The sequence below is a fragment of the Mustela nigripes genome, chromosome 7 (assembly GCF_022355385.1).
Source record: "Mustela nigripes isolate SB6536 chromosome 7, MUSNIG.SB6536, whole genome shotgun sequence".
Classification (NCBI taxonomy): Eukaryota; Metazoa; Chordata; class Mammalia; order Carnivora; family Mustelidae; genus Mustela; species Mustela nigripes.
This window is the reverse complement of record NC_081563.1, coordinates 37,936,013-37,949,235: the sequence shown is the minus strand read 5'-3', so window position 1 is coordinate 37,949,235 and position 13,223 is coordinate 37,936,013. Positions and strand designations below refer to the sequence as shown.

The 13,223-nt window shown below is 49.4% G+C and overlaps 2 long non-coding RNA genes and 1 other non-coding gene across 3 annotated transcripts; 2 read left to right on the top strand and 1 right to left on the bottom strand.

The window, feature by feature from the left end:
- Nucleotides 1-6,886: 6,886 nt before the first annotated feature.
- Nucleotides 6,887-9,009, bottom strand: LOC132021369 (uncharacterized). Its single transcript, XR_009405317.1, has 3 exons — nt 8,921-9,009; nt 8,565-8,751; nt 6,887-8,361 (listed from the first exon to the last, which is right to left on the bottom strand). It is a non-coding gene; the product is annotated as an uncharacterized LOC132021369 (long non-coding RNA).
- Nucleotides 8,934-12,788, top strand: LOC132021368 (uncharacterized). Its single transcript, XR_009405315.1, has 2 exons — nt 8,934-9,242; nt 11,137-12,788. It is a non-coding gene; the product is annotated as an uncharacterized LOC132021368 (long non-coding RNA).
- Nucleotides 10,278-10,404, top strand: LOC132022918 (small nucleolar RNA SNORA72). Its single transcript, XR_009405803.1, has one exon. It is a non-coding gene; the product is annotated as a small nucleolar RNA SNORA72 (small nucleolar RNA).
- Nucleotides 12,789-13,223: the final 435 nt, after the last annotated feature.

Here is a 13,223-nt window from a genome sequence, read left to right as displayed (position 1 = left end):
CCTGCCCTGCTCTGGGCACCCTCCCTAATGGCCAGCACAGCTCACCTGAGGGTCATAAAACAGCCAGGGGAAGGCCTTCATCTTAACAAACCCACAGTGAGCAGACCAGTCCGAGGTAACCGCGGAGTCTCTCTCTCTCCCTCTCTCCTATTCACACAGGCTCATCCGTACACACAATATTCACACGCACCTACATCTCACACATACACACTCGCCCACATGTAGACATTCACAACAGCGGCACCACAACCCCACAGATGTTGTCTATGTTCCTCTGGTCATTCTGGCCATCCTCCTTGTCTCTCTAAAGCCAAGGGCACTAACCCACTGCTCGCTGCCCTAACCTCCCTGTCCTGAAACTTCAAAACACCACCAATTCTGACCCAAAGCACTCAGCTCCCCAAATTGCAGCAGGTTCATTCGTCCTCCACGGGGCCCCTGCTTTTGCCCAACCAACCCCCCCCCCACAAAAATCCCTGCGCACCAAATGTTGTTGGGTCAAGTGCAGGTGGGGACAGAGCTCGCTCCCACTACAGACCCAGGCCTACTTTGCCCCTCTCCTCACTCGCATCCAAGAAGCTGGAACTTTCCAGAGTTTGGCAACAGCTTAAAATCTGAACCAACAACAACAAGAGGAGGCAGGGGGCGGGGAGGGGGGGAATGGAAAGCAAATGAAATGTTAAAAAAAAAAATTAAGCAATACTTGCATTCTCATTAGTAGGAACATGTGAGATGAAGCACGTTATGTTATTAGGCATTCTCTCGATTCAGTAAACACAAGCTGAATAAATTTATAAATATCAGCATTAAGTGAGATTTAACGGGGAGCTGTTTATCTTCCGCCTGTCAGGCAGGAGGCGACGATTGCCATGTATCACTCGCCAGCCGTGCAGTTCCCACTCGCTTGCCCAGGTGAGCTGGTCGGGGTGGAGGGGCTGGCACGGAGGGAGATCTCAGCTTGGGCTGCAGAGATCTGCATCTGAGGGCTGCGGAGGGTGGGGGCTGGGGGAACAGTGCTCAGGGAGGCCCTCCTTGAGTCCTCCAGCAGCCAGCAAGTAGCTGGGTGACTCGAGGACACTCTGCAGCTTCACTGAACTAAGGCTCCTTGATATCAGAGGAGCTAGTGCCCAGCAGGTGTCTGGCATGGAGCAGACTCACTGCTTACTTTATCTCCAGCACAGAGCTAGAGGAAATGGGCCCAATCAGCAGATGGGCACTGCTCTCCGGGATGGGGAAATAGATAGCGGGCTAAGGGGAATGACAAGGCAGCCACTGGGTGGACATGGGCTCGGGGAGTCTAGTGTCTATCTTGCCTCTGCTGCGACTACAGTCCTCCTGGGACTTTGTGTGACCGACTCCTCACTAAACCTCCATTTCCTTCTGTGGTCTGACCCCAGAGCCTGTGTGACCATTGCCCAGTTAGCCCGTTTGCAGTGGTATCAAGTGTCAGAGAACAGGACACCTAGGCTGAGAAGACTTTGTGTGACATGGGAGACCTGAATGTTAGGGAGATGGGGGTCCCCAGCCCTCTGCAATGTCTGCGGCCTGCCTCCCCCGTGCCTGGACATGTCCTGCAGCCTGGAGCCCCTTCATGAGCTCTGTAAACAAACAGCCCAGATTCCAAAGGCCTTCCCAGACCATGCAGTGTCTCCTGGAGCCGTCAGCAACCTGGACCTCAGGCCATGTCTGGGCTTCCACCACATCCTCACTCCCTGCCGCCCCAATGCACACACACTTATGAATAAAATAAGTTAAATTAAATGTCAGCATAAGATAAAACCTGCATTACTATTCTGCCCTATAATGTATAAACTACTACTACATTAAGACAAGGCACAGTAACAGGCTTTCTCTAATGAGGTACTAAATACATGACTGATACCGGTCCTCGGCTAACCAGCAAGGCTTCCTTTGTCGAAAGAGGCTATAAGGTCCCAACAGGTGAAGAACAGAACGTGCACTTGGACTACCTCTGAACACTCCTTCTCTTTCTCTCCTCCCTCTGCTGAGCCTTCCAGACCCAAGGATCCGCCCTCATCAGGACAATATCCCTAAGTTATCCCAAGATGCTGGGCTGCTGGGCAGCATTCCACGGTACTGCGGGTGGATGTCGCTGGGTGAAAATGTGCCAGGGGACTGCACTCCCACCAACACACTGCAAGCAGGTGAGCTGGGAGAAGACCCCTCGGCCTGCCACTGCCCTATGGAGTGAGTAAATCATGCAGACGGCCTGCAAGGGGACCACACAGGGGGCCCTGGGGAAGTCCCTCGGTGTCTCAGAGTGTCCACAGAATGAAGGGATTGAAGCAGGTTCATCTCTGCAGTCCACTCCAGCCCTGAATCTTAACTACAGTCACTATTATGCCATCTGCCTGTGCTGGGAAGGAAGGTTGTGGAGAGCTGAGCTGCCGAGAAGCAGCATCAGCTGCTTATTTACAGATCCTTGAGTGCAAGTGTATTGGGGTTTATGGCTGAGATAAGCACCAGGCAAATTCCATTATTCGACCACATTTATGAGAAGCTAGCTATGTGTAAGACTCCCCACCAGTGGCTCTGAAAAAAGGGAGAATTCATGTGAAAGTCATACATTCCAAAACCAACAGCATATGAGTGAGAAGGTGTCCCTGGGCTTCGCTACACCTGAAACCAGGCCCAGAAGTATCTGCATTCCCAAGATGGCTGCTCCATATACTTTTGCTATTGTTGCCATGAGCTCCTAGCCTACAGAATCAGGTACACACCAGACCTCCCCCAGCCTTCACAGCCTGTGTCTAAATCTGGGTCCACAGTAGTGGCAGTAAGGCACATCTCACTGGACAGTTCCCACCCACTTCGGCGGGAGCCTGTCCACCTTCGAAATGCCACGGTCTTCCCTGACGTCTCAGAACAATTTCACAAAGATGGACATGGATACCTGAAAACAAAGAATGGGAGGGTATGGCGGTGTTATGAGCAAAAGGGAAGCTAAGAAGAGAAACAAGTTGTTTCTTTGATCGGGGTGTGTGTGTAAAGACAATCTGTTGTGCTTGGGATATATTACCTTTGAGGCCCTTCCATGATTTCCAAGCGGCAATGCTCGCCCTGAGCTCAGGAGACAGTTGGACGAGAGATATATATTTGTTATCTACTTAGAAGAGAGCACTGAAGCGTGAAGGTTGGGAGTAGGCCAGAGGAGAGAGTGTGTTGAAAGAAGAGAATATGACCAGGGCCCCAACATTAAAATGCATCATGAACTAGAGATGGGGTGAGAAGGAAAAACCAGAGAAGTCGCATGCAGAACAATATGGAAGACAGAAGGAGCTCCAGATGTGCACAACGACCCAGAAGTCAGGTGAGCTGAGGGGTTTAGGGAGGAGGGAAATAGTAACCGTGACAAAAAACACAAGTCTGTCACAAGGATTGGGACTGAGAAAAGCCATTGAATGTGACACTGGTGACCTTTACCAGAAGGTTTACAAGTAACAAAATATGGAGAGGAACCCAGTTATAGAAGTCAAGGAATGTGTTGGTAGTAAAGACCTTCCCGCCATGTTATGGGTTCAATTGTGCACCCCCCCCCCAAAGAGATATTGAAATCCTGATCCTGGCATCCGTGAATGTGTCCTTATTAAAGAAATGGGGTATTTGTGAAAGTAATTAGGTTGAGGTCGTTAGGACAGGCCTTTAATCCCATATGACTGATGTCCTTACAAGAGAGAGGAGAACACCCTGCGAAGACAAAGAAACACACAGGGCCCCAAGTCCCTGCAGATAAAGGTAGATGTTGGAGTGACTTTGCCACAAGCCAAGGATCACCTGGAGCTACAGGAACCTGAAAGAGGCAAAGCAGAATCCTCCTCTCCAGGCTTCAGAGGAAACATAGCCCTGCCAGCACTTTGATTTCAGGCTTCTAGCTTCCAGGACCATTAGAAAGCACCTTTTTATTGCCTTAAGCCCACCCAATTTGTGCTACATTGTTATAGCAGCCCTAGAAAACTAATAAAGGCAGTAAATACAACTTCATAAGAAATCTGTTCGTGAAGAGATGCAATTAAGCACTTTTAGTAAAGGGAATGTTTATCTTTCATGGAAATACTTGAATACATTTGGAGACTAAGAGAAAGGAATCCATAAAGAGGAAGAAATAGGAAACTCAAAACAACAGAAAAATGTATATGTTGATTGTATCTCAAAAAAGAAATTGAAGAATGGTTAATGAAGCACAGAGGAGGCAAAAAGAAATTTGAAATGAGAACCCAAGTGAGAGAACTGTCCTAAGAAGGAAGGTGGGCACTGTCTTGTAACGCCAACTATCTCAGCCTCGATCCTATAGAAAGCGGAGCCTGAGGCAAGGATTGAAGATGTGATCCTTTACCTGGCGGAAAGGTGCAAGGCCAGTACAGTGTGGATTAAGAGAAGATGAAAGTAAGGCAGAAGAAGGGGTGAAGCACTGTGCTGAAATGCGTGACCGTGCTGCTGGAAACTTGACAACAAACTGGGAAAACACACAGCAGCTCACTCACAGACACGTTCACTTAGCATGCTGGTTGCAAGGGTTGCAAGAACTAAACCATACCTTCAGTAGAGTATCCCCTAAAAGGAGATGGGAGAATTTATGTGACCATCCTCCTCCAGTGTTTCATTTCCCACCAATCAAGACTGACCCAATAGCAAGCAAATGTCCCTGAACATCTGGATTATCAACATTCAATCTTCGTCCACCAACATGACAAATCTCACAGTGGAATCAAGTCTTGAAGTAGGAGGGTGGAATGTGCTCCAAACAAGAGAAAGGAGGCAGTTGAAGGAATCCAAGAAAGTACACTAATACACCAGAGAAAGGGGGAGAATGGATGAGTGGAGAGAGAGAGACACCTTATAAATAGAGCAGAAAGAAGTTGAGGAAATTGATGTGGAATGGTTATCGATGTTAAAAGAGACAGAGCTGAAGGAGCCTGTAAGAAAGAAAGAGATGAAGGGGTGCCTGGGTGGCTCAGTCGATTAAGGTCGTGATCTCAGGGCCCTGGGATCGAGCCCCAAGTTGGGCTTCACGCTCAGCATGGAGTCTGCTTGAGATTCTCTCCCTCTCCCTCCGCCCCTCCCTCCTCTCTCTTTCTCAAATAAATCAATAAGACGGAAGGAAGAGAGAGAAGAAGGAAAGAAGGAAGGAAGCGAGGGAGAGAAAGAAAGAGATGGGGAATGGGGGATGAGATCCCACATTTCTAAAGAGCTAGGAAAAATCAAAGATAAGTACAATAAACCATCTTGAAATTTGTATTAGGGACTCCTAGAATTTCAGAGGGGATTTAGCAACAAAGTCCCGGCAAAGACTAGTGGTAACTAAGTAACTTTCCTAAATTTACAACACTTGCTGGTGGAGGAGTCCTATCTCAATAATTAATATTTTGGTCTGTGTGTTTAGGAACAGTTTTAATCATGATAGTTAAACCCTGTTACCTCCTCAGTTACCCACACTCATGGGAAATCATGTGAGTCCAAGGTTGTAATCCAGACACTTCCCCACCTGGTGGCCCCTACCTGATTTACAGGCAGTCTACTCAATGGGAAGAAACCACCATGGACACTGGCTGGGAATCCCAAAAGGACATGTGCGGTGCTCAGACTTTCACAGATCCAGACCAGCTTCTCATGGACTTGTTTTTCCCTTTGCCTTAGTCCTCAGGGATTTGTCCTGCTTGCTGCCCATCTCCCTCCCCCAGCCTGTTCTGTATCCCACCCCACTCCGCAGAAGGAAATAGGAGCTAGAAGTGAAAAAAACTTGTGAATTTGACCAGTGCTGGTCCCACCAACCTCTAACCCTTTGCAGACTTCAAAGATGGCAAATGGAAAGAACACCCGTGTACATGCACACGCAGATAGGAAATGCAGGGAGAGAGACTCCATGCCTGAGGAGGCCTTCTCTCTCTTTCTCTTTGACTCCGAAAAGTAAGTCTCACCAACCTCAACCATTGTCCACTGCCTCCACCATTTTTCCTGACTTGTCTCTAGAAAAGGCCACGTGACCCCCTTCTCAGCCAGAATGCCTAGCCAAAACAGAATAAAGAATCTACTGGACTCAAAGGAGCATCCCAGATGTCTCCATGCTAGCTGCTGGGAGCATTACCTCTGAGGATTTGATCACAGCTGCTCTTAAAATGCCAAGAATGAATTCATGTGTTAAATCACCAAATCCACGTATTAGGGCTAGAGGCAGGTTTAAAGCCCAAAGAAGTCAATTTACAAGAAAGAAGAAGGACTATGGAGTGGGGAAGAGGAGGAGAAGTAGGGAGGGGGAGGAGGAGGAGGGAAGGGGAAGGAGAAGGAAGACAGTAGGACAGAGGAGGGAGGAAGAAGGGGGAGGGGAAAGCGGAGGGGAAAGGGAGGGAGAAGAAATTCTACTTGCTTTGGCAGTGAAAATATTCTAACTGATCCATATTAACTGCCTTTACTTGCAACTAAAGAGATGGATACATCACCCAAGAAGACCGTGGGTTGGCCTTGCTGATGTTATTAGGTCTTCACTAGGTGGAGACAAGCTTCCCTCCTACAAGAAGAACATTCCTTGAGCTTCTAGACCTGCCCAGACCTTTCCTTTCACCTCCTCAGTGAAGAACTGTCTATGTTCTACCAAGCCAGCGCCCAGTCACACAGAATCCACCCCCAGGCCAAGCCAGTACAATCACCATTAAAATCAATGACACTTTCTTAAACCTTTTAGGAAATGTCTCTCTTTTTCATGCGGCCAAGGCACTATGAGAAAAGGAGGGCTTCCAGGCACATTGGCAAGCATACACCCCACCCCACATCCTCTCTCACAAGGATCCAATCCGAAAATAGAATCCATCCTTATTTAATACTTAATACTTCCTCTTTTTAAAAAATAATTTTTATTTATTTATTTGACAGAGAGAGAGAGAGAGCACAAGCAGCGGGAGCACCAGGCAGAGGGAGAGGGAGAAGCAGGCTCCCCACCAAGCAAGGAACCCAATGTGGGGCTTGATCCCAGCACCCTGGGATCAAGCCAAAGGCAGATGCCCAACTGATTGAGACACCCAGGTGCCCCAATATTTACTACTTCCAATATCTGTTGAGAACCTACATGTACCCAAAGTCATGCAAGGCAATGAGGACACAGAAGGAGCAAGGCAGTCTCGGGATCTAGCCTCATGGAGGTCTTTTTTCCAGCCCTCACCTCCCCTCCCTTAATGCTTCAGAGCACAAGCCTCATTGCTCAGACCCTTGTCTTCTTCCCTCCTCATCTCCAGTCCTCCCAAAGCTCTTTCAAGTTGTGGGGGCATCCCCTGAGGCTCATGCTTTCTGCTTTCCAGGTGACAGCAAGCTTATCAAATGACCCAGTGCTTGCTGGCATCTGTTGGGCCTTACAGTTCATACTTCACACTCTTCTCATCACAAATGTTGGTGTTTTAACACATCTTTGCAGTTGCAGTGTCCAAATTAGAGGAGAGACCTACTGGAGGCCATTTCAAGGAAGGTGTTCTTTCAAGTGTCCTGTTCAAGAAGATTCCACTTTCCTGGGAGAGTCTGGAGAGGTGAGGGTCCTTTCCAGGCCCCACTTGCTTTCTAGATGGCTTTTCCTAACCGCTCTAGTCTCTGGTCATATCCTGGCCCCAATACTCAGGAGTTAGGCAACCGTGGATATGACAGACCCATGAGGCAGATCAACACCAACATCAGCCATGGCTCACCAGGATGATATGACGTAATGCTTTTGAAAAGTGTTCTGGAGGTATTCACTGCTGCCATTGCTCACGGCAGTCTTCCCACCTCCCCCAATTTGCCTGAGCACCCATGGCAAGGGAGAAGGGAGAGCCCACCACTCTTTGGGGTGGAGAGCTGAGAAATGCTAATGGAAGACTTCTGTATCATGTGCTCCCCCAGCTAGCAGGGAAGGGGAATGCCCTCCTGAAAATGCCTTAAAAACACACCTCTAAAGTAAGTCTTGAGCTCACCCTGCCCTCTCCTTGACCTGGAGTACTGTCAGCTGACTGTCTTCTGGGCTGAGCTGGGCTGGGCTGGCTCCAGGAGGCAAAGGGCTCCTTCAAACTCCCAGTTCCAGAGGCTTCCTGTGGTAAAGTGAGTGGGAATGCTGCCTACCTTTTCCTGAAGTATTGTAGGAGGGGTTGATGGCACAACAGCCTGGTGTCTATACCCCAGATGACTACGGGGTGGTGGGGAAACAAGCCAGTGAACAAGGGGCTCTAACCACCCCCCATGATGGTCCATGTCTCTTGCCTCCTCTGTCTTGAACACGGAAGGCTGTGTCGGATCCTGAACCCATTCATCCATCTCTTCGTGGTTGTCTAGTCTGTATCAGGCACTCTGCCTGGAGAGAGTCACAGTAACTCCAGGACCCCATGGTGTCTGCCAAGTCCAATGACAAGGGGAAATGGGATTCCTAAATAGGAAGATTTATACTAGTTCACAGAATTTGGGAGAAGGGGGGTCTTCGGAATCAGTGTGAGAAAAGGAGTAAAAACAGAAGCAAAGACAGAGCCGCACTCACTGCATTTCCTCTTATCTCTAAGAATTGGGCCTGCTATGCAAAAAGGGCTGACTGCTTTTACCTCCCTGGTCTTGAGACATCGGGGGTGCTGGTGACGGAGTGACTCCAGTGGATGAGGCGCTGAACAGACTGGAGAACGTTCTACAGAAAATTCCAAGTCCGCTGAGGAAACCAGAACCATGAGGTAGAGCCCACTATGGGCTCAGAAGCAAAGACCTTGACCTAGAGTTTCCCAGGTCCACAAGCACCTGGAGGGGAAGGAGTCTGGTCACTCCAGGGTGGACGCCGCCTCCCCCTCCTCCCCTCTCCCCCTCCTCCCTCCTCCCTCCCCCCTCCTTCCCCCCTCCCCCTTCTTCCCCTCCCCCCCTCCCCCCTCCTCCTCCCCTTCCTCCTAAATTGTAAGGTGCTGGCAGTAACCGTCAGTTCACTTCCTGCTTTCCTCTGAGCTCCAGTGCCCCTTGAGGTGAAGCCTTCCTGCAGTTTCTAACCACCTTCTGCCTTGATATCACCGTTCTTTGCGTAATCTCCAATACAATTTTCTTCTGATCCGCTCTTGGCTCCTTGGGGCGGGAATCATGACTTGCCCTGCAAGTACCCCACGAACCAGTGTCTGGCAAACACAGGTGATTGGAAAACACCCGCCTTCCGCACGGATTCCGAGGCGTACAGAGCAGCTCCGAAGGCTGCGGAGATGCAGAGGACCCTGCCCAGGCTGCGAGGACCGAAGTGGACGCGGGCTGTAAGCACGAAGAGGCGGGAGGCCGGGCGGTGTCCCCGGCCGGCTCCGGGAAGCCTCGGGCGTCTCCGCTCCCGCCTGCGTCCAGCCAGGCGAGCCAGAGCCGCTGGAAAGCCAGCAGCTCCCCACCCGGTGGCGTGCGGAGTCCCCGGGGGCCGCGGCGGGGACCGGGCACTCGGCTCAGCCGGCTGTCCCGGGACGCGGTGCGAGGACGCTTCGTTAACCTCCTGGCTGGCTCTGATACCGAGGCTGCAAAAAGGGAGGGATCCCATGCAAATGAGGGCCGGTGTCGCGGAAGGCTAAAGACTTTTAATTAAAGGAAGGCACCTGGAGACCCAGCCGGTGGGAGGAGGGAACTAAATAGAGCAAGTCGGCCGCCGCGGGGCAGGGAGGGAGTCGGCCTACGCGGGGCTCGCCCTCGTCCCGGCCCCCGCCCACCTCCCCGCGCAGAGGAGGGCGCCTGGAGAAGAGAGGCCTTTCTGTCCTTTGGAATAGCTCTGACATTGCGCCGCTGGCCCAGCGCCCTGGGACCAACTCTCAGACCCCAGAATCAAAATTGTCTCGAGGAAATAAATGGCCCCAAAGGACCAGACAAGTGGGAAACAGAGTTAGACTCTCAGAACTGCCAGCCTCAGGACCTCTCTGCTGCGTAGCGGGAAATTCCAGGTAGACCTGAGGCCAAGGATAACATCTGGGGGAGCCTTTCAGAGCGCGTGCTATTTTATTATCATCATCACCCCTAAAAGCTTCAAAGCGCTTAGCAAGCCTTGTGTCATGTGCTTTACTTCTCTCATCTCAGTTAATCTTCAACAACCCTCAAAACCTAGGTGTTCTAATTAGCCCCGTCTCACAGGGGAGGCAATTGAGGCCAAGTCACTTGTTAAGACCCTCCACTGACTGGTAAAGCAGAGCCTACAAGCCTATCCAACTCCAAAATTCAAGGTCTCGGGACCCTTTTCTTTTGGAATAAGAGCTCCCAGAAGGGCGGACGTGGCAAACGGGCAGCACCTTGGACAGCGTCTACTACCTTCTTGGTGCTTGCAAAGTAGGTGCTCAATAATTGTAATGCTCCGTCCAGGCTAAAGATTTCCTATATTAAGACCATGCACGTGCTCCCAGACCTAGTTCTTTTTCTACCTCGGTTTTATAAATGCTGGTGACAAACCGATTCTGATTCATATGATTCATCTTATGTGAGGAAAGTCTGACCCTAGGTTATCTGATCAACCCTGAGAAATGACAACACAGCTAGGATAATAACTTGAGGATAACCATGACCAGTTTGATGATTACCAGTTGCTGTTAAATGAATCGTAAAACTAAAAGTAAGATTTATATGGGAAGGCAAAGAAAACTTAAATAGTCAAAATAATTTTGTATAAAGAAAAAAGTTGTAGGATTCCCATTACTTGATTTTAAGAATTACTATGAAGCCACAGTAATGAAGACAGTATAGTATTGGTAGATGGAGAGATACATAGATTAGTGGGTCTTGAGAAATAAAAAATGGAGTCATACAAGTATGTCCAGTGGATTTTTGACAAAAGGGCAAAAGTAGTTCAGTGGGGCAAAGGGAGTCTATTCTTCAAATGATGTGGAAGAATGGACACGCATATGCCAAAAAAATTACCTCTAATAATTGTAATGCTCCTGCTCCCTTGCCCAGACCTTCCTTCATATTTGGGGGCGGGGCAGTGAGGAAAGGGGAGTGTTCCTCTGGAGAATGACTCTGGAGAGATAAAATTGGAATGCAAAAATCACCTGCTGGGCCTCAAGAGCTAGGGTTATGGCCAAGGGCCCCTCAGGCGCCTGGACCCCAGCCCATAGAACAATATCTTCCCACAAAGTCACATGGCAAAAGGTGAGTCCTGTTTATTGTCTTTCCCTCTTTCTTCAGAGAAACGTGTGCTGAGAACTGGAGCAAAGCAGAGCTGGGACCTCTAAACCCATAGGAAGTACCTCGGACCCGCGGTCGTCTTGGTTTACTTCAAGCTCCCTGACTCCAATTCGCCTCTTATCCCTTCTCAAACTTTTGGCTAAGATCAAATGAAAATTCACCTCTGTTTTACTCTGTACACAGTGGGTGCTCAAGAATCTTGCAGTGTAGTAAGGAAATTCCTTATTCTCCTGTCTGTTAAAAATCAAGGTTTTTGTGTCAACCCAGCTGAAAGCTACCGCATCGTGTCATCTCCGTTAGGGTCACCTGTAAGGAAAAAAGTAAACAACCCACTCTTGGTGGGACTCTCCTATAGTTACTGAATGGCCTGTGGAGTGACACCTACCTGTAAGCTTTGACTGAGTGCACATAAGGTGCTAAGCCCTGTCCAACTCCTCACTACTCCGTCAACAGTAACAAACACATTCTTGTGATACAGGCCAAAATTTTACAGACCTCATTTTGTTTAAGATCATCTACAATCATATATGATAATGCTTATCATCCCCATTTTATAAGTGAGGAACCTAAGTCTCAGAGAGGTGAAGTATCTTACCTAAGGCCATGAAGCTTAAAAGCAGAGAAACTGGGATGTACTCTCTGACAGCTTGGTCTGGCTCTCCAGAAACTTTCCCCACCATATTTTTTAGTCTGGCAGGTTCAGCCGCAGTTCAATAGCCCCAAATCCTTGTCTTGTGGAGTGCTCAGGTTCTGCAAAAGAAGATCTCCTTCTAAGAGAGGGCTTCATGGGACTCCCCGGACCCAGTCATGACAGGTGGAAAACCTTTGGGGATTTCTAAAATATCAAAGTTAGTGATCAGCAGTCTTCACCACCCAAAGCAAATGTTGGAAGACAATGGTTAAAGTCAAAGTGTCGCCAAGAGTCAAACAGTGGTGATGTTGCCAGTGTCTGCCATTCTTCGTGGGGTCTAAAACCCAAATGGGCTTACTGCATGCTTCTCACTTAAATACTTATTCCTGGCTCTCAGACCAGACCAGAGCAAATGGGTCTCCCAGAAGATACCCTCCTTCCCTAAGACCTTTGAGACAACACCTCCCCAGTTTGGAGCACCTGTAAATCAGGGCCCCAGAAAGGCCTGGCAGGGATGGAATGGGGTGTGTCTTGGCAAGGGGACCTGCATGTTTAGCACAATGACCTGATTGTGTGGCTTGTTCCAACTCAGCAGCGCTCTGGTCACATGTCCCCTGGGCAGCAGGTGCTGTGACCTTTGCCCAGAGATTTGGAGCCCTTGGTGTCAGGGCTGAATGCCAAAGAGGAGGAGGTTGGCCTGGCTGTCCCCCCCTGCCCTTGGAACCTAGGGGAGGCAGCTCCCTATACACCTCTCATTGACCATGGCCAGGACCTGAGCCCAACTTCCACCTAGATTTTCCTCCAAGCATCCTCAGATGGCTGGAACAAAGAAGGATTTGGGCCGGCAGGCTTCTCAGGTAAAAAGTGAAGGGCTACGGAGTTTCTGCATCTTCCACCAGCTGCCAGGAACCAATGAGGGGCATTCATAGCTGAGACTTTGGCCCTGTGTTTGTCTTGTTAACTGCTGTGTGTCCAGTGCCTAGCACCACTCGGTTACAATAAAGTCATTGCTGTTACCATTCATTTCATCAAACCCTCATGCAAGCCCAAATGTTTACTGAGCTCCTCTTATGCACCAAGCACTCTTCTAGGCATGAAGAACACAAAAGTGAGTGAGACCGACGAACACTCCCTGCCCTCATGCCACTTATCTGTTACTGATGGGGAGAGGGGGAAGGTGACGAACAAATAAATACATGATCAATATAATAGGTCAGTGGCAGAGAGAAATAAAGCAGAGGAACAGGGATAAAGAGGGAGAAGGTTGCAATAAGGGGGACTAGAGAGGGGTTCCATGAGAAGGTGGTTGGGGCCAGGACTTGGAGGTGAGGCAAGCATCAGACTCAGCGAGTGAAAACAAGCCTGGCATGTCTGAGGAAGGTCAAAAGGCCAGTGCAGCTAGAGCAGAATAAAAGAGGAGAAGTAAGGAGACATATGAGGAAAGTGACGGGGTGGC